The sequence below is a fragment of the Lathamus discolor genome, chromosome 5, assembly GCF_037157495.1.
Source record: "Lathamus discolor isolate bLatDis1 chromosome 5, bLatDis1.hap1, whole genome shotgun sequence".
NCBI classification, from domain to species: domain Eukaryota; kingdom Metazoa; phylum Chordata; class Aves; order Psittaciformes; family Psittacidae; genus Lathamus; species Lathamus discolor.
In genome coordinates this window covers 564319-584213 of record NC_088888.1, presented here as the reverse complement: position 1 = coordinate 584213, position 19895 = coordinate 564319, and the positions used below count along the sequence as shown (strand labels likewise).

Below are 19895 nucleotides of genomic sequence, written 5' to 3'. Positions count from 1 at the left end.
TCATTTGGCACTTCAGTTTGATGATTTCACAGACCTCCTTAGATGAGGTGAATAATTACCCTTCCAAAAGACCTCAATGCTTCAGAAAGTCTTAGAAGTGGCAGGCAGTGCTTGCAAACACAAACTGTTGGCCTGGGGAGCAGCAAAATGTCTCTGAACATCAAGGGAATGAAGTCCTAGTACAGCCTTGAAACACAAATAGGGGAATGGGGGAATGATCTTGGAATCATAGAATAGGTAGGGTTGGAAAGGACCTTAAGATCAAATAGTTCCAAGCCCCCTGCCATGATCTTCAAGGTCTTTCCCAACCTAGTTGATTCTATAATTCTACGAGGTGACAAGAGAGAGGAAAATGACCCAGCTAGCCTGAAAATGAACAAACTCGCCTAACATAGGATAGAAAAGCAAATACAGTTCCTAAGCACTGTAAATTAGGAACTTTTGAGAACCTTAGGCTCATTGTCTTATCAAGGTCAGACATGAAAGTAGTAGCCTCAATGGAAAACACTCTTGAGGTACAGGCTTAAAATTCACTGTATGCATCTCCATATCTTTCTACCAAGCATCCTTATCTCTCTACCAAGTCATTTGGGCATTAGCTTGTTTTGACCACATGTATCACTACTTTGAATCAAAGCCTGTCTTAGGCAAAAAGCGAAGCACAAGTGCTGTGAAGATTTCAGTATACTTCAAGGTGTAATTCTGCTGGCACTCAGATACTTCTCAGGTTCATTGACAGTAACATGCTTTGAGACACTCAAGCATCTTTACATCTTTAGGCATTTTGAAGAACCAGAGCACTTAGGTAGGAAACTCAAACTTGGCTGCACGTTTCACCTACAGATCTCGACCTTTTCCTGAGAAATAAAGCTTTAAGAGCTTCTAAAGTCACTGGATGCTCAGGGGCCTGGAGCATCTCTGTTGTGAGCAGAGATTGCAGGAGCTGGGTCTGGTCAGTCTGGAGAAGAGCAGCCTGAGAGGGGACCTCATCAGTGCAGATCTCAAAGGAGGTGCCCGGAGGATGGTGCCAGGCTCTTTCCAGTGGTGCCCAGCGACAGGACGAGGAGCAATGGCCATAAACTGCACCACCACAAGAGTCACCTCAACACGAGGAAGAGCTTCTGTACGTGAGGGTGGCAGAGCCCTGGCACAGGCTGCCCCGGGGGTTGTGGAGTCTCCCTCTCTGGAGCAATCCCAAACCCGCCTGGACACGTTCCTGGGTGCCCTGCTCTGGGTGGCCCTGCCTTGGCAGGGGTTGGACGGGATGAGCTCCAGAGGGCCCTTCCAGCACCGATGGTTCCGGGATTGTGGGATTCTCTGGCTCCGGAGGTGCTGGAGCCTTCATGCCGTTAAGACCAGGCTGGAGAAGCACGCTCTGAGGATGCAGAGTAACCCAGCCGCACCGACGATGCGCGATGACAGCAGCCTGTCCCTGCCGCGCGTGGGGGGCAATGCGGGGCTGCGGGCCGCCCCCCCGTGCGCGCAGGGCACGGCGGCAGCCCCGCGCCCGAGGGCTGAGGGTCGCTCCGCGCTCTCCGCCGGTTTACCGGGGAGCTGCTGCCATCTAACGGCGCGGATCGGAAACACACCCGGGGGCCGGCGGGGCGGCGCGGGCGGGACTGCGGGCGGCTGCGGCAAGGGCAGCGTTCAGTACCTCGGCCTTCTCCTCACCCTTGGTCGCTAGGATGCCGCAGTACCCAGGAGAGGACGGGAGTTCTTCTTAGCCCCCCTTTTAGTGCTAATGTACTTGTAAAAAGGTGTTTTATCCTCTTCTATAGCCGTGGCCTGATGAAGCTCATCTTTAGAGGCTACTTGTGAGTGAGAGACCAGCTCACTCTGAAAGCCGTACAGTAACAAGTATTGCCTAACAGTGAGCCCGGGTGTTATTTCAGAGAGGGGTGAAGTGCCAGAAACAGGTAACAGTCCAAGTGCTCTCTATCCAAACAGCTTGCTGGCCCTCAGGATATCAAGAAGAGTACCTCTGCCTAAACACATGCAAACACGCAAGAAGCGAATCTGTGATTTGATTGAGTGATTTAACTGAGTTACACATTGATTTCCATTTAAAACGCAAGGTGGCAGGTAACACAAACTTACATGTAAGAACTGCCAGACGGTTTATAGGAAACTGAAGCTGGATATAAAAGAAAACTGCAAAACTTCCAGAAAATTCTTAAATGTCCTGTAGCTTTCCACAGCAATGCTGGAATTTGTTAGGATTACACAAGGCATTGGCAGACTTCAGCACGCAGCATTTTGGTTGAGTAACTCTAAACTTGGGGTGCTGAGCCCTCCGCATATCCTGCGTGATCGGTGCCAAGTCACGCTGCAAGTGGCTCCAGCAAGCCCCTGCCACACAGCAGCATCGCTCACGTCTTGTGGGATCTTCCAAAAGGCAAATGAAGGGGAAAACTCCAGGGCCCTATTATTATATGGTGGTTATCAATAAAGCTCTATTCAAAGAAGAATCCCACATTTCATGTCAGGTTTTAGGCCCTCTCTCTGAGACTGGGAGCCACAGGGAAAGCTGCAGCTGGTGAGGGAGGCTGCACATCCCACATCAGCCTGTGGCCACAGGAAGAGTGCAGGGATGGGGTGATGGCAGAGCAGGAATGGCAGGGAAGAGCACGCTGAGCTGCTTGTGCAGCCACCCTCCTTGGTTGCTGGGCACCACAGGCTCTGTGAGCTCCCTGGGGCCAGCAGAGCCCCAGGGCTCCTTAGCAAACCTGCTGCTGGTAGCTCAGCCCACTGACTTGTGCTTTAAAAGGTTAATGATACACTGAATGTTATCCTTTATTCTTTAGTAACCTCTACCAGTACCCTTCCACTGGTCACTTCAACAGCCAGGACAGGCAACAATATGAACTCCCCTCTGTGGTTCCTCCTCTCAAGGACTCTCGAAGGGAAGGCTGTATCTGCACACCCGCCTTGCAGTCAGTGCTCCACACACCAACACTTACAGCGTAAACTGCACGCTTCGGTTTAGGGCTTTTTGCGAACCGTGCATCCTCTGAAACCACCTCAGCATCTTGAGATCATCGACTTGCTGTGAGGAACACCACATCCTCTGAGTGACCAGGATGCTTGTTTCCCTTGGCCAGATGACAGTGCATGGGAGACAATGAATACCAACCACATTGTATAATGATGCGGTGCAACTATAAGGTTCTCTTTTTTCTCTTCAGGAAAAGCAGGAAAAGGTTTTTAGCCCTTTCATTTGAAGGCAGAGACCTGCTGAGTTCAAACTGAAAAGGCATCATAAATTCAGTGAAATGACTCTCTTACCCAGCCCAATGGTATGCTTGAAATACTGCAGAGGGAAGAAAACATGTAAAGAACATGCAGTCTTTTGAAGAAAATTATATTTTAGCCCATTTAAAGAAATGTTTTTCATTAAAAATCATTGTTTGGGTGTTTTCTCTGTGGTTCTCCTCATTTTGAATTACATTTTTGATACTAACCTCTGCTGAGGTATGGCTCTTTTTCATGCAGTAACCAAAGATGGAATCTGTTCTAAAATGACATCCATGGATGTTACATCCACTTTGCTGAGGCAGACTGGGGGATGCCTGCAGACATTAAAGGGTTATCAACAGGTAGGATCCATTCTCCTGAGTTTAGACTTTCAGAAAAAAAGTTGTTCTTTGATAGATTTCTGACTTTTAATTCTCTGAGGCTTGCGTCTGAGGAATTATTGTCCCCAGAAATCACTGCAGAAATAGCTTTGTGCTATTAATTGCCTAGAGACTTCATCCAGGAGAAGACAGAGCATCCTCTTATACAAAATCCCCAGCACAGTAACAAAATACTCTAGTCACATCTGAATGCCTAAGCCCCGCTGCTTACATTGTCTAGTACACCAGAGACTCTTCATGGCAGCTCATTTCAGTACTTGTAGCATTAAAATATCAGCTGGTTTTGAATAATAAAAAGCTAATAATTGCAAAAAAAAACCCTGAGCCCCTCATCAAATACAGTTTAAGGTGAATGCATGAAGTTGGGGGGGGGGGGGGAGAAGTCAGAGAAGTTCAGACAGAAGCTTTATAGGATCAAACAGAGACCATTTGCTGATCCGGTAGCTCTGTGACCTTCCGGGCTCCATCAGACCATGTTCTCCACAGGATAATACGGGAGCAGCTTTCCTTCAAACATGGCTTCAAAACGCTTCTTTCTTAGGAGTGACGTGAGAAGGCAGAAGGGGAGATAACACAGCCTGAGGCAGAACAACTTTTTCTGCCCAGAGCATAATGAGTGCTCCCTGCTTTCAGGCTGGTGAAAAAGGGATAAAATGGGATAAATGGGAATTGTTGTCTTTAAGGATCTCTTTCTGACTTTGACAGAAAGATCACAAGTTGCATTACAAATAAGTTAGAAAATAGAGTTCATGTTCCCCTATGCTCCCAGAGAATGACTGGAATACCATATTATACCAGTGATTTACAGCTTAATAACTGCAACAGTTTTTCATCCATGTTAATAAATAGACTGCCTGTATTCAAGTTCATATAGTATGAGCAGTAATAGCTTTGATTTAACAATGTTATTTCTTAGGAGCATGCACCTGAAGTATAGAGCTTTTATAATTGTGCTTTGGAAATTATGCATCCAGGCAAGGAAAGAAAGAATTTGATTTTTAGCTGGTTAAAAGAAAAGCACAGAATAACTATGTCCTTAGAAAGGCCTGGATGCTGCATTAAATAAATGATAATGCTATAGTGAAATTGTCATAGGGTGCATAGATGACAGAACTATTACTTAAAATAGTGACTGTTCACTCTTAAAAATAGGGAAGTGTGGAAGCACTACCTACCCAGTTTTCCTCAAGAGTTAATGTTCTGGGTAATGGACTGGAGTACTATAATATGAAAGGTGCCGCAAACCCTCTTCAAGAACTAAATCAAGATTCAAAGCGACTTGACAAGCCGGAGAAGTGGTCTAAAATGTGAAGGCAACAATTAGTACAGGCAGATGCACAGGAGGTTCATGGTGGATGATGGGTTAATTGTGAGTCAACAACAGGAGGCTATTGCAAACTGAGAAATGTTCTATACAATGTGTAGGAGATGATTATTGTATTCACCGCTGGTCAGATCCGAGCTGGTACTTTCAGCACCATAACTGAAAGAGACGGATGTAACTGGGGAAGGACCCCAAGGAGAGCAGCAAGTACACAGAGGGTTTAATGTGCGTTTAAAGAGGGTTTAATGTGTATATAAATGAAGTGGGAAAGCTGAAGTTCTCTACCATGTCTCTTTTAAACAAGGAGATTGAAAGGAAGTAAACCAACAACTTTCCATGGAGGGATAGCACACGCTCAGCTGTTCCTCCTGACCACAGTGGAAAGAAACAGAAAGAATCTGCTTGGTTTTCATCAAAAGCCACTCAAATCAGCCATTGGGAACAGCCTGTCCATCTGCAAAAATACTGAGGAACACGGGAAGGTGTGGAATTTCCCCTTTTTTGTGATGTTTTCGGTGGGTATTTGTCCTGGGTTCACCTGGGCTTAAACCACAGCAGTACGAAACCATCACTTGTGAACGGCTGTCCTCGTCCATTTGAAATTGTCCTTCTGCAGAAGTATGGACCAGATGACCTCTAGAGGTTCCTTCCAGTTCTTCATCCCTGAAGTTATAGGGAGCTTGGGGGCAGCAGGCAAAGGAAACAGCAACAGCTACTGAGTAACAGCTTACTTCACGGGGATGGTTTTTTTCTTCCCTGCCACTGGCATACATCCACATTCGGAATTTACATGCTGCTGAATTGCATCCAAATAAGTGTCTACACATAGTAACAAATATGTCCTGTAAGCCAAAATAATTGTTTCTTCTAACATGAATCATCTTGAAGAGCATTTTATTATTATAAATGAGAAAGTTTCTAAAAATATATTCTGCCCTATTTGGCATGGTATTATAAAAATAACATGGTATTAGCTTTGAAAATGTCCCCTCCAGCCAAGTCTTACCCAAGTTGACTGGTGTATCTGAGGGCAGAACTTGGCCTGCTGTAATTAAATCCAAGCACTGCATCAGAGTTTAACTAGCGCAAGGCCTTGCTTTTTGGTGTAAAGGCAGTGGAAATTTCTATTGTCTTTTTTTGTCAGTGTTTTTGGACAGCAACAGCCCTTCCATAGAATTTAATCATATGATGGACACAATTCAGAAGTCATGTATCTGCCCAGCAGGAAGGAATAACCATGGGTCAGTGGGACTAGAAAGGCAGAATTTAGAGCTAGAACTGGGTTTGCCCTCCCTGCTCTCCCTGTTTAGAAAGAGCAGACACTGATGCTACCTGATAGAAAAGCACATATGAAACGCGTGGACAATGTTGAATCACCACATGTGGACTCATCCGTGAGTGCTTATACATTTCTTGGCTGTTACTCTAAAGGTAAAAAGAGTGAGTTTTCATGGGACTGAGTTTTGAGAACTGTATCTTTTCGTTTGGAAAAGTACATCTGGAAGCATTATCCAAGTGCTTTTTTTCATGGGAGACAGCTGTTGGAAGCAAGCTGGCCCAGGATGCGGTTCTGTTTTGCTGGCTGACAAAACCACTCTCCCCAGTACCCAGGATGGGTGGCAAATCAGGTAAAAGACCGTGGGATAAAACCTGTAAAAACTGTAACATTTGATTAACTGTGAGCTGGAATTTTATAAAGCGATGTTATAGGAATGGTTCTTCGAGCTGAAAACCAGGTTCTGCTTTCAAAGTAGGTGTCAATTTGGCATTCCCACGAGCAGCAAACATCACTGTGAACACACTGCAGCTGCGAAGACAAAGTCATGTGCTAAATGATGGAGACTGGTTACAAACATTCCTATGGGACATGCCAATTTCCAGAACTCTCCAGAACTTCACAGTAACTTGGTTTCATAGCTTGGAAAAAAAAAAAGGGCTTAGCAAGCCAATAGTGTGTCATTTACCTTGCATGCAGCCAAACATGATAACATAGCCATATCTAGAACAGGAGAGGAGAGAAAAGGAGAGGAGAGATTTCTGCTGGAATGGACCTATGATGATCACTGAGTAGAACTGCAAAGTCTGTCCAAATCCCAAGGCAGTTGTTCAAAGTGTTTGTCTTTGCATTGCTTCAGAAACAATCCAGATCATAAAACTGAATTTTTCCTCCTTTAATCACTCTTCTATGAAATATTTTAACTAGACGTAGCAGAAGGAAGGTAGCTGGCCTTTGTTATTAGCCGGCTAATGCAGCCATTCATTACAAAGAGAGGTAAAAAAGGCAAATGATACTGGATGTTCCCGTTCCTATTCTGTATTATTTATGAGAAAGCCAAGTCTTCATTCAAAAATCCCTCTTAAAAGAACGGATGGCCAAAAGACAACAGGTAAGGAAAGGGTTGTGGGGGAAAGAAATGAGCCACTCGCACTAACAGACCTTAAACAGAGACTGATAGCAGAAACTGATAAAAGAATCTGACCACTAGTACAAATGCAGCAGCGCTCAAGGGATTCAAAAGAATTCCTGCATTCCCTAGGTGTATGTAAAAGGATATGCCACGCAATGTCAGGTGTCTGTATCCCATACACTGAACTAGGAGTGCTAGAGATCGAAGGGGAGGGGAAGTGGAGGAGTGTGAGAAGGTTCAGCAGTAGATTACACTAAGACTTGGAAAGATGCCTCTTCTAAGCTGTATTCAATACAGAAAAGGTCAACATTTCTGGCATTCAGAAATGCAGAAACTCAAACCCAAATGAGAAGGGTTCAGTATGGTGCAGCCCCTGGAACATGCTGTCAGCTCTTTAGCAGCTAGAAAAGATGTTATCAGTAGAGGCCAGAATGCAGAGGAATGGTCCTGGAAGCTTAAGGCAGATTAAAAGAAAGGAATAAGATGTCACTTGATTTTAACTCTTTCTCTAAGATAAAAAAGGTCTAGCAAACGAACTGGGTTTATAGAATAGGTGCCAGAAGAGAAAGTTTTAGTGTGAAGGGAATGAAAAAGAAACTCGTCAGTCATCAAAACTATTCCTCTTTGACACCTCAGCCAGGATGCCAGTGACGTGCAGCAGTACTTGGCATAAATACATGGCTGGCCATGGGATACAACAGTCTAGTCGTAGTAAACAGAGGTGAACAGGAGACCAGAAGCACATCTGACAGAATTAACCAAGCCTGCAGATTCATCCTTCTGCGTACCCCTCAGTGAAAAACCTGTGTTTAAACAGCACCCCTTCACAAACCAGGAGATAAAAGGCAAAGGTAAGACTGTCAGCCTATATATAGCCTTTAGCAGGGCATGTGGAAGTGTCTTGGTTCACAATAACTAACCAAGGTTCACTGAAAGCAGCAGCAAATATTCCAGATGCTTTATTAGGATAATAATAACCCTAATTATAGGAAAAACAAGTGTTTTTATATTGTCTAGTTAGCACAAAAGTGGCCCAGAGTCTGGAATTCTATTTCAGCCCCTGCCCTTAAATGGACTGCACAGTAGGTTACAACAGCTAAACCTTTGCTTTTATTTTACTGCCTCAGTCACAAGGTTTTAAGCTCTATTTATACAAGTGGTTTGAGTTATAAAACACACATTATTACTTAGGAGTAATTGAAAATAGCCTCCCAGACAAACAGAGACCTGGCCACCTGAACTGTAAGTGTGCCTAGCAAAGCTATAATTTGATAGGTGTGCGACAAATGGTAGATATCCGGCATTAATTCTTCTGCATGTCACTTGATACAAAGATGTAAGGAAAACAGTAGCAGAAGTATACACAGTTATTTCGAGCTGAAGTCACCAGGAAAATCATTGGGAAACTGCAAATGTCTCCCATTAACTTTTTAACTTTGTTAGTGTGTTTTCAATTTGGCTGACAGGCTCCTCCTCTGCAGGTCCCTCCAGGAATGCAGAGGAAAATAAGGTACTTGATAAAATGCTTCCATGCAGAATTTGGTTTCAGCTATGCAGCAAAATGTACACACTCACGGGCAGACTTCAGCCTTTTCCTCTTCAGGCTGGTGGAAACCAGAAACAGCAGAGAAGAAATGCTTTGCTTTCCTACACCCAGGCTTCTTCACCTACGCACCTTACCTGCCTACAGGGGAGTGGGTACGGAAGCTGCCATTGCCAAAAGAAAGGAAAACATTCACATTAGGGGGAAAGAGTCTTCTACCAACAAATGACTCAGGGCTTAATCCTGCTGCTGCCAAAGTCAAAGCAAATCGTTTCAACCACATTCCTTCTGACACAGGAATAAGGGCAAGTACATCTGGAGTAACTGGAATAAAAACTATCCCCGAAGTGTGGAACTTTCTGTGGCTACAGAGGATTGCAGCCAGATTTGTCATATTTCTGGTAAGCCTGGGCCAGATTTTCAAAGTCAACTGAGTGTCCTTGAAGCCTCACTCTTTGAGACGACGTAGGCACTTCAGACATTCTTACTCCATACCTCTTTCCAAACCACTTCTGCGTGTTTGCCTCCAACATATGCCCTTTAAATTGATGCCATGAGTGCACTTTGGACTGGAATGCAGCCAGCAGCTGGCCGGATAGATAGCAGCTCTGCTTAATTACAGAAGGAACCTTGTTTGCTTTTAGGCTCCTACAATCATCAGTATAAAATTCCAAATTCAGAACTTTATATGCTCATTTACACACTTCCAAATACATATTCTACCAGATGAAGTATACATTTAAGACAAACGTCAAAAACCCCACTACTGATGTTTTCTTTGCTGTATGGAGTGCTTTTCAGTAAAAACTAGGATAACAGATCTAAATCTCCATCAGCAGCATGGTTGCATGCCATGCCAGCAATTGTCTGAAGTGCAACTTCCCTTTAACTCCAAAGAAAAAGCCTGATTTCAAATTTTGGCCCTGATAGAGCTCTATCCCCGATTATACTGCCCACTGTTACTATTGGAAGTGCTGCTATAGAGGGTGACCAGCTAAACCTTAGAACAGCTTGGAAGGGAACTGCTGCTGTCACTGCTTTACAGTCAGCTGAACAATGAGAGAACAAGTTACATCCCTTTATGCTTTCTGTCAGATCATATTGAACACCACAGAGTTGACTTTTCTTATTTCCTTAACTCACATGCTGGGTAATAGAATTTTGTGTGTGTGTGCCCACAACCCCCTAAAACCTCATTAAGATGCTTCCACTGATTAAAAATAAACACTTCAGGCTTTATAACCATTCTAAGCATTTCTCAGCCTACAGAATGAGTAAGGCTTGAGCAGGGTTTCGCTAAGCAAGTAAGTTGGCACTAACAACTTTACCCCGTGGCAGTTGATTACCACAGTATCCGCATACCGCTAACATTAAGCTGATCTGGGGGGGACAGCCTGTTGTGCAGAGCATTCCCTGGGCTGAAGCATCATCCTGTTTGGAAGTGTTCTGGGCCAAACCCTACAGCCCTCACTGAGGCACGGCTCCAGCTGGCTTCATCGGCAGCATTGCTTGAGGCAGGGCTGCCGGGGTGTTCTTGTTGATGGGAACACTGATGCTACCCCTCGCCCACTGGAGCCCACAGAGGGCAAGTGACTCTGGTCTTCATGACCACCGAGGGGGCTTGGTGACAACAGCACTGTCACAACGTGTGCTACATGCTGCTTTTCATGAGTTACAGGCAGACTTCTTCAAACAGAACGGGGTGAAATTTTCCCTTTTGGAAAAATACTGGAAGTTTAACATTCCAAAACGTCTTTGGAGCCTCACTGAGCTTCGGCAGAGCACAAGTTGGAAAGGTGTGGTTTTCCTTCAGCATTGCAAATGTCTGAGACAAAGAGGCACTGAAGCTTGATTTCCAGACCAATTATTTCCCAATAAGCATCTGAATATGCTATTTGAACAAACTCTTTTAGCCTTTCAAAGCTTGCCCACCCTCAACTGATCTGCTCTTCAAAGCTCCATGGATTCTATAATACAGTAGCATTCTGAAACCAGAAGCAGGGCAGCACGGCTTAGTCACCACATGGTGATTAAAACTGCACATGAAGTAACACACACCACAGCCACATTTCCTACTTGGGTTATTCTGTTCCAGAAATCAAAGCATGTCATTGAGCTCAGTCTCCTATCATCAGGACCTAACCTCAAGGTTACTGAATGGTCTGGACAGCCCTGACACCAGAACTGGGGTTACACCATGCTACACCTGCAGACAAGGGTGGTCAGGGTGGGTGGCACCTCAGCTCTGAGGCTGAAGTCCTTCAGCAAGTTCTAAGTCTTTTTCACTGGTGTGAAGAGAGCATAATTTGGATCCTATGGAGATCAGTCGCGCAGGTCATGGTTTCTGTAGCCTAAATCACGCACTACTCTGTTAGTGGCGTGAAGGACAAATGTGTCCCCTCAAAAAAACCCTAAAAGATCAGTGACCACAGCTAATACAGCTTTTCTGACTGTCAGGGATCTCTACAAAGAGAGAAGAAATGATGCTGCTTATATTCATGCCATTGTGTCAAAAGACTATCATACTTCCTTTACATGATGCATTCCAAAAGGCTGCTGAGTAGCTTTTCATAAATGATACAGTACAGAGGAAGTTCCAGTGACCACAATAAACCCAGGAAATATGGAGAAAGGTGAAGCAGCTGTAAATAATAAATCAAGAGAAAAGAAAATCATGCTTACAATGAGACCTGAACCTTGGAAACATGAGGTGGTGACACCTGCATCTAAACTATCAAGCCAAAGTATTTGTGCCATTTAGACAGCCTGGGTAACATATGAACACTTATTTACATGCCTATCCTGCAGTTAAAATCTCTGCTGTGCGCAGGAAGTGACCAAATACCACAAAAGAGCTGCTTTCTGAATTTTGCTGCCTGATTGTGATCAGGGAAATGCCAGAAATATCGTGGGACCTTTTCCTTCCATTTGCACATTGAAAAAGTCTAAAGAAAAGCAGCTCCACTTCTGCAGCCTGTGCTGAGTTCATACCTGTGAGCTGAGGGTGATTGATGATTGAACAGTAAAGTGCCAAGGACTGGAAAACAGAGGGTGAAAGATACTTAATCTTCTTGACCCACCTCCTGGGTCATCTTATGATGGGATTTGATGGCATTTTTTAGGTAAGAAATCCTTGTTTTCAAATGAGACAGTTTCAGTTATCCTGTATGCTCATAGCTTCTGTAGTCACTTATCCCCGACTTTAGTGTTGTTTGAAATATTACATTTTAATCAGATCTGATAAAAGCACGAAAAAAGAACTGATGTGACTCTAAAGAGGCATTTTTTTATATAAGAATCTCTTAGCTAAAGTCCCTTAATGAGATCCATGTTCAAAGAAGCCGGAGTCCCAGAGTCAAAATAACTTCCATTTGAGCTGCAGCAGCCGAGGCTCGTTACTCAGAAAAACACCACAAGGTGGAGATGTTACAAGCTCTTAGTAGCAAATACCAAGCTGATGCTGATTTTCCCAGATCTTATCTAGGGAAATAGGCTCGTCTTTCAAATTACAATTGCCTCTAGTTAACAATTACTGGGCGATAAAAGGAAAGGAAGTTGGTAATAACACAATAATTAAAAGGAAAGCCATTTCTAGCTTGGCCTTGAAATCAGTTCCTTCTGTTTTGTAAAACGTAATGATACTCACTTGATTATTTCTTTATATGAAGTCACATGATTTATGCTAGTGAAATAAAGTGTGTTTGCTAATTATGTAGCTAGACTGCAAGTCAGATTTGCACAGTCATCCAAATGTCCCTTGAGACCTTTACACAGCCATGCAGAAACTATCTTGACTTTAAACTACAGGAGGGAGAACAGCAGAGAGAGAGTGAGAGCACAGGCTGGAGTGTGCTGCATTCCAGGTCTGATATGTACCTCTGTACGAGTGAATGTCACCTCCTCTTGCCATATCCACACCATAGGAACTGCAGGTAAGAGTTGCAACAAGCTCAGGAAACCTTCAAAAGAAGTAAAAGGCAAGATTCCCAATCGATCACATCTGTAAAGATAAGAAAGAGTAAGAAAGAATCCTGGCATCTGTATATTCTCTCCAGACAGAACGCCATGCAGGCAAGGCAAATGTGCATCCAGCTCCTCCCCTGAAATCTTTACAGTAGAAATTTGACTATAGCATCCTGACCACCTGAACCGTGAGGAAATATTCCTACAAAATGGAAGTGATGGATTCCAAACTTTGCTTTGAATAAAAAGGAAGGCTGTCCAATTGTCCTACTGGAATAGGTGTAAAGGAGCAACCAACACCTTCTCCTGACCTACATGACTTTTAACTGCTCTTGTGAGTCTGGATCCCAACTTTGCAGTTATTCACCTTCATGATTTTTAAAACCATTGGTTTTTCAGTGTGCAGTACAAATATCAGAAGAGGTTTATAAGATTGCTCCAAAACACAGAAGTTTCTAGGAATGATGGGGTTTTCTGTACCCAGAGAATAGTCTACTAATTTCTCTTCACTCTGTTTTCTAAATCCCTGCTTTTTGTATAGGCTGTGGGAATATAGAATCATAGAATCCCAGATTCTGGTTTGGGTTGGAAAGGACCTTAAGATCATGCAGTACCAACCCCCTGCCCTGCAGGGCTTTCCAAAATGCAGCATACTCCTGTCGCCAGTAATCTCAAGGTTTGTAGATGCAGTAGATGCTTTCTAGAGGAGTGGAACTTAATCTGACTGGGAACAGTGTGACCTGTCATCCTGAAGGGTTCTTGCACCACTATCTTGAGACAATTCAGTCGTATGAGATATTTTCTGACATGAAAAACATCTCTGGGGAGTAGTATTGGTGTTATCTACATCTGTTCAAATGCAGCACTTCAGAATCATTTACACTTAGGCATAAGCCATCTGTTCTCTTCTGGGAGATACAATCAGGTACAGAAGGAACTAGAAAGTTCAAGAATCATCACAGTTCCACATCTCCACAAAATGTGATAATGCTGTGTAATTGTTGGTTAAAAGTGGTGTATATGTTACATATTCATGGCTAAGAGTTGTACATTCACATACAGTGATAGCTTCTATCAAGCTCATCCTTTAGACCAGTAAAAATAATCCCTGTGGAGTTCTCATATTACGGAAATATTCTTGCTATGTGCCATGGGAAGTAAACAAATGGAAATTACAACTAATTTGCTCCTGTGTTTCACATATACTATTTGTGCCCCTCCATGTTCTTCTTGTGTAGTAATTAGGCTACCCAGAACAATGATGGTGTGGATGTTTCGTATGCTATGTATATATTTATCTACATAAACAGTTATTTCCCCAATTCAGTTTTCAAAACAACTTCATCATTCTTAGGAAGTCAGAATCTTTCTATTGCCAGCATGTTGTACAGCTCACGGTGACCCTAAATAGCAGTGTGTTACCACTGCTAGTATTAAAGATAAGAAATCCCTCAGACTCACCGACTTCTAATTTAAAATGCTAGATTCTTACCTCTCCTTTATGGCCTTACTGTATACATTGGTTTGACTTTACAGACTGCGTAAGGAAGATAGAAGAACTGCACAATGCCCAAACCAGACTGTAGAATACTAACTTTAGGTGAAACATCCTCCCTTGCAGAAGCCAGAAGACAACTCATAGATTGCTTAAGTGTATGGGCTGCAGCTGGCACTTCACAGAAGTTCTCTACCAGGCCCCAGAATGAAGTACTTAAGGCTGATCCAGACAAGTAAGGGATGGAAAGAGGGTTACTGCAGGAGGAAGAGGCTTAGCTGGTTTTTCTTCTTTATTTTCTGTCAGGCTCCATATTCATATTTGCAAACAGAAAGGACCTGGTGGTGTCAATTCTTTCTTATCAGCACATAACCCCACAATAACACATTCATTATGAGTCACTACCCACCTCTGCAGGAAGAGCTGTAGATAAATGCTGTTCTCTGAAAGCTGAATAATGCACCCACAGTTGTTTCTAGCCCAGTTAAGGAGGGAAACAGAATACATGTCTATGTGTGTTTAGATCAGCAAAGACCCTTACAAGGCAGCAAATCCTTAAAATCAACAGAAGTGTGAGCTGGTAGCCACTGTAATTGCTAGCAGTGAGTCGTGTTAACAGAGAAATGGTGAAATATGGCCTGGGTGATTATTATTATGAGGGGCTAGAGCTAGATTCAACTGAAGAATATAGGGCTCATGGGAAGCCTCATAAACACAGACATAATCAAGTATTGGTTTTAATACAAATTCATAAATTTTTATAGGTGTCGAGTTGTCAGGCAGATAATATATCGCCAAACTTGGGATAAAGTACATGGAAAAAAAGCATTCCAGAAGGACTGCAAATAGAACACGATCCAGCGCAGTGCCACCGAGGACTGCAGCTTTGCTGGGACCACAGCTGCGAGCGAAGGGGTGCACAAAGTGTCCTGTGTGCGGCTGCTCTCTGTGTTTCCCCAGTCAGCAGTGCAGTGTCACACACCCTGCATGAAACACCCCGTGTAGATGCTGGCAGCAGCAGGAGCACTGGTCACTCACCTCTCAGCTTTAGGCACAGGCTCTCTAGCTCCACACTCAGCACATGCAATGGGTGAGCTGCGGGAGATCCCAAGTGCTGCATCTCAGACTGGAAACAATGGGGATACAAAGAGCCTGAACCACCAATTTTACCATTGCAGAGCACATAAAGGAAGCATTTGAGAGCACAGATGGCTGCAGCTTCTCCCTGACTCTCACACACAAGAATGCGAGGCAGGGGCCCCTTTCCTCCTCTGCTCCATCACTGCTCTGCTTCCCCTGCAACCCCCTCCTCAACACTGCGCTTTGCTGGCCATTAGCCACTCACTGCTTCCCTACAGGCAGCTACAACTGCAGTTGCAGGACCAGGGGGTCTTGCCAATTGCGAAATAGTATATTCTGACATAACATCATCTCTCCATGTAAAATGGAAATGCATGCAAACAGCAAGCAGGATGGCTAATAAACTGAAGAGATGCAGGGGAGAGAAACTATAGCCTTGTTCAGATCAATGGCAGAATTCCCACTCTTCTCAGGGAGCCAGAATTTTACCCTAGATATTCATAACCCTTGTTAGCTACATTTTAGATAGCTAGTTTGGCAAATTCTGCAGTGCTTCATGCTGTGTGTAGGACTTCAGGATTTATATCCAGTTGATTGGGTTTGGAGCCCTTTTGCTTTGGTTACAGATCAATTCCAACCTCAAAATTACTAGTGCATTTGACGAATCAGTTTTTCCTGAGAAATACCATCTTCTTGCTGCTCAGGGGAGGTAACATAGCATTTGGGATGGTTACAAACTGTTTAAGGTGTTGATACTCCAAGCTTATAATGAACTTTATGCAACCAAGGGCTTCTGTTACATACTAAATTGCCCTATGCCTGCCCCAAAGGAGCCCCCTTACTGTCTGCATGCAGTGAGTCCCTGACATTCCAGGCCAGGCTGGATGTGGTTCTGAGCAACCTGATCTAGGTGAAGATGTCCCTGCTCATTGCAGGGGGTTGGACTGGGTGAGCTTTGAAGGTCCCTTCTAACCTGAAGTATTCTATGATTCTATGGTTCTGTGCTGAGACCTTGGATGCTACATGGCACCATCCGCTCCAGCCTTCTTCTGAATGTAACGTAAAGCCCCTTTTACACCCAGAAGGGATGCTGCAACTTCCCTCTGACAATGACTTTACATTTTGAGCAAGGTCAAAAATAGATCTGCCCCAGTGACCTGCCCATACACAAACCTTGTCATGCACCAGGACAGTTCAGTGCATCCACTGCACTGAGCTCCGCTCAAGGACATCAATAGGTACACTTCAGGACAGCACACAGAGAGAAAGGCAGGGATCTCTAAAAGTTACCTGGATCTATAGAAATCCCACGCTGTAGTAAGTCAAAAGGAACCCAGGTTTTAAAGAAAACGAAGTTCCCCACTCTTAGGAAGTTTGGCTGGAAACAGCACTGAAGTGAAAAACTGAGTCAAGTTCTCTGATCCATTCTGCAATACATCACATGCCATGTGTTGCCTTCAGTACAAAATTACCCTTCATCCTGGGCTGGGAATGGTTAGCAGGCTTTGGTAAAACTGAGCAGGAGCAAACAATTCATCCAGAACTTGTGCTCTTTTAATAACTGAGCTTGTTTGATGAATTTGTCTGCTTTGGACAGTGATTTAATCATTCTTTGACTCCAGACTCTCCCTGAAACAACCTTATATTTTAGACTCTTAAGGAGAGACAACCCTCTAATTTATGCCAGTTAATATATATTACAGTACCTTATAGCTAACATAAGCCCTTTGTTTTCCCTCAGAACATTACAGCAAGCCATATTATGAATCAATAAAATCTGCTGCCTTTTCCCCTTGTTCAACTGCATACACTTGGGGCCTGGGGCAGTGCCAAAGAAAATCAACACATACCAATGGAGGTCAGAGAGAAAGAAATCTTGACATCTTCTCCTGCCACTCATTTTAGCACAGGCAGCCTGGCTGGATGCATGATTTACTTCCCAGATAATGTGCTAGTTGATTCCTATTGCTCACCTCTCAGCAGATCTATGGGTCAAACCTCCAGCTCTCAGCTGATACTTCTGTTGTGTGAATACTTGTTGTGCTACAAAAGACTTCTCGTTAAAAGGGCTTTTTTCACCCTCTTCTTAATTTGTCCATGAGTGAGAATCAGGCATTCAAAGCTCGTTCTGCAGGGGAAAAAAAAAAGAACAAAAAGGAGGGAAAAAAGATCACAATTAATCAAAACTTTTAACCCTTCCAGGATTACTTCCTGAAAGCTCATAAGAAATAGCATCGTTTAGGACTAAAGGAAATTCACCCAAAACACGATGCTCCCTGCCTAAACCGCAGCATTTATTAAGTGTTGCCAGCCCTACTTCAAAGTGTGTGTGCTTGTTTCTATGGAGCACCCCTTCCTCCCACCAGGCTGTGGCTGTGTAAGCAGGCTGTCAGCACGAGCAGAATACTCACTGCTGAGTTTCATCTTCTAGACTGTTCGTACCACCACCTCCTCAGAAACGAACCAACCCTGCTCGCGCTGGAGACAACAACAAACCTTGGGTCTGCAACAGAAGCTGTTTGAAAGCGTAGCCAAGGATGAAAGAGGGTCAGGAAAGCTGGAGCTGCTCTGAGAGCCATTCCTGCGTTTCAACACTTCACACCAAAACACTGAAATGTCAACGTTTGGCCAAAGGCACTGATTTAACAGCAGTGAAGTCAGAGTCTGACTCCTGAATTCAACAACACTGGACTCAGCCCATCTGCCCTAATTCATATCTGCATCTCTAATTAGAAACAACACCACTGAAGAGTGAGTTTAAATAGTACTCTGGAAAGACAGGCTATACCTACATGCAGTTTAGATGTCCTATGCATCTCTAAATGCTCCTTTGTACCGTGGCTATGACAAGCAACCGTGACAAGAAACATGACAATAAAATAATATCACTTACAATTTTAGAGTTTGGAGCATTTCTTTTTGTAAAATAAAGCATTCTAAATGATTGAATCTAGAAATCAATGGATTTGATAAAAGTCCATTCAATACAATCTCCCAGCAATGGCTTAACAGCCTACTGTAGTTACAATGCCTGGTTTATAGATCTGCTTCTGCAACAGAGCTACTTCACAGCTGCTCACATCATGGAGAGGTTACAAATGATCTTAGCAAGCACACTTCCTCTGTCACCTTGCCAGCACTCGCTTTATTTTCCTGTGGGTCCAGACGAGTCTTGTCACTGTGATACTCCTCCCATTGACTTTAACAGCTCTGGAACAGCTACATGCTGACAGGAAAAGTCCAAGCAGAGGTAGGCCTTATGTTTGTAATCCATTACATTAATGTTTCCTTTAAAACACAACGCTCCCATGAATATGCAGACATTCTTTTGATCTGTCCACATTGCTCACAGAGACGCTGAACTGCATCCGTCCCAACACCGACCACTTGTAAGCTGCCATTGCTGAAAGAAGCTGGGGGCAGTCCTGGTGAAGGGAAGCCCAGCTTGAGTCAGCATCCCTGGCTGCCTCCTCATGTCCTCCCTGCCTCCAAGCATCCACAAGAGCTGCTGCTCCCCATCCTTGCTCTCAGCCAGTTCTTCCCCACCATCTTTTCCTGTGCACCTCAAAGCAAATTTGAGTACTGCTTTTTGCTATGTGGAAGAATTGGAACCTTCAGCCTTATTCATCATTCTTTAAGATAAATGCCTAGTGCCAGAAGGTCTTATGGTAGATAACAAAGAATTCATCTTGAATAAAATGTAGATGCTTCCAAGAAGAATGAAAACATCTGCTCAGACAGGACAAGAAGTGTTCAGACAGGATGGAAGTAGCAGGGTATTTTATCACCCACCCTCACAAATAATTCAGTGCAAACCACTGGGAGAGCTCTTGAAATGGATGTGCAAGTTTTACCCCACTGTAGCTCTTTGTCACTTCATGAGACAGCGTTTCTGGTGCAGAGCATCATTGTGATAGAGAACAAACTCTGTTATTCCCTACTGATCAATGTAGGATACATGGGGCCACATTCCAGTTCTTCATTCTCTCTCTCAAAAATACTACTACAGTTAATCTTGTAACCCGATTTCTCTGTTTAGTCTGAAGTTATACAACAAGAGTAATCCACCCAATTTCACATCAGTCATTTACAGGACTGGATTCACCGTGGAACTGCAAGTTATTTGCTTAAACTGCCAACATCTGAAGGTGTCTCTGAAGATAAATGCACTGTTGGAATCCCCCTGGGGCAAGATGGGACCTTTCCCTTCTCAGTTCTCCTCTCACTGCTTTCAGAAAGGGTGCAACTCAGGGATAGCTTTGCACCACCTCATTGCAGCAGGCCCTTGGGGAAGAGGACTGGCACATGTGTGCCTGCAAGGATGTGCTTGGTGGGCCCTGATGCACAGAGATTCCAGCATCTGCAGGTGGGATAATGCCCTGCTCTGCAGGAAGCAGCTCTGCTGTTGCCCTGTAACTGCAAAAGGAGAGATCTTGTCTTGCTCTCC

At 43.9% G+C, this 19895-nt stretch overlaps 1 long non-coding RNA gene across 2 annotated transcripts in view; it reads right to left on the bottom strand.

Annotated features, from left to right (window-relative positions):
- Positions 1 to 4960: 4960 nt before the first annotated feature.
- LOC136015983 (uncharacterized) overlaps positions 4961 to 19895 on the bottom strand; it is a 29191-nt gene continuing 14256 nt past the window's right edge. The window contains exons 2-5 of one of the 2 annotated variants that reach the window (XR_010613433.1): positions 17422 to 17576; positions 15407 to 15494; positions 12787 to 12910; positions 4961 to 5638 (exon numbers count right to left, since the gene is read on the bottom strand). This is a non-coding gene — a long non-coding RNA (uncharacterized LOC136015983). Of the gene's footprint in view, positions 5639 to 11400; positions 11553 to 12786; positions 12911 to 15406; positions 15495 to 17421; positions 17577 to 19895 lie in introns of those variants that run through there. The other variant, XR_010613432.1, reaches the window with a different exon arrangement.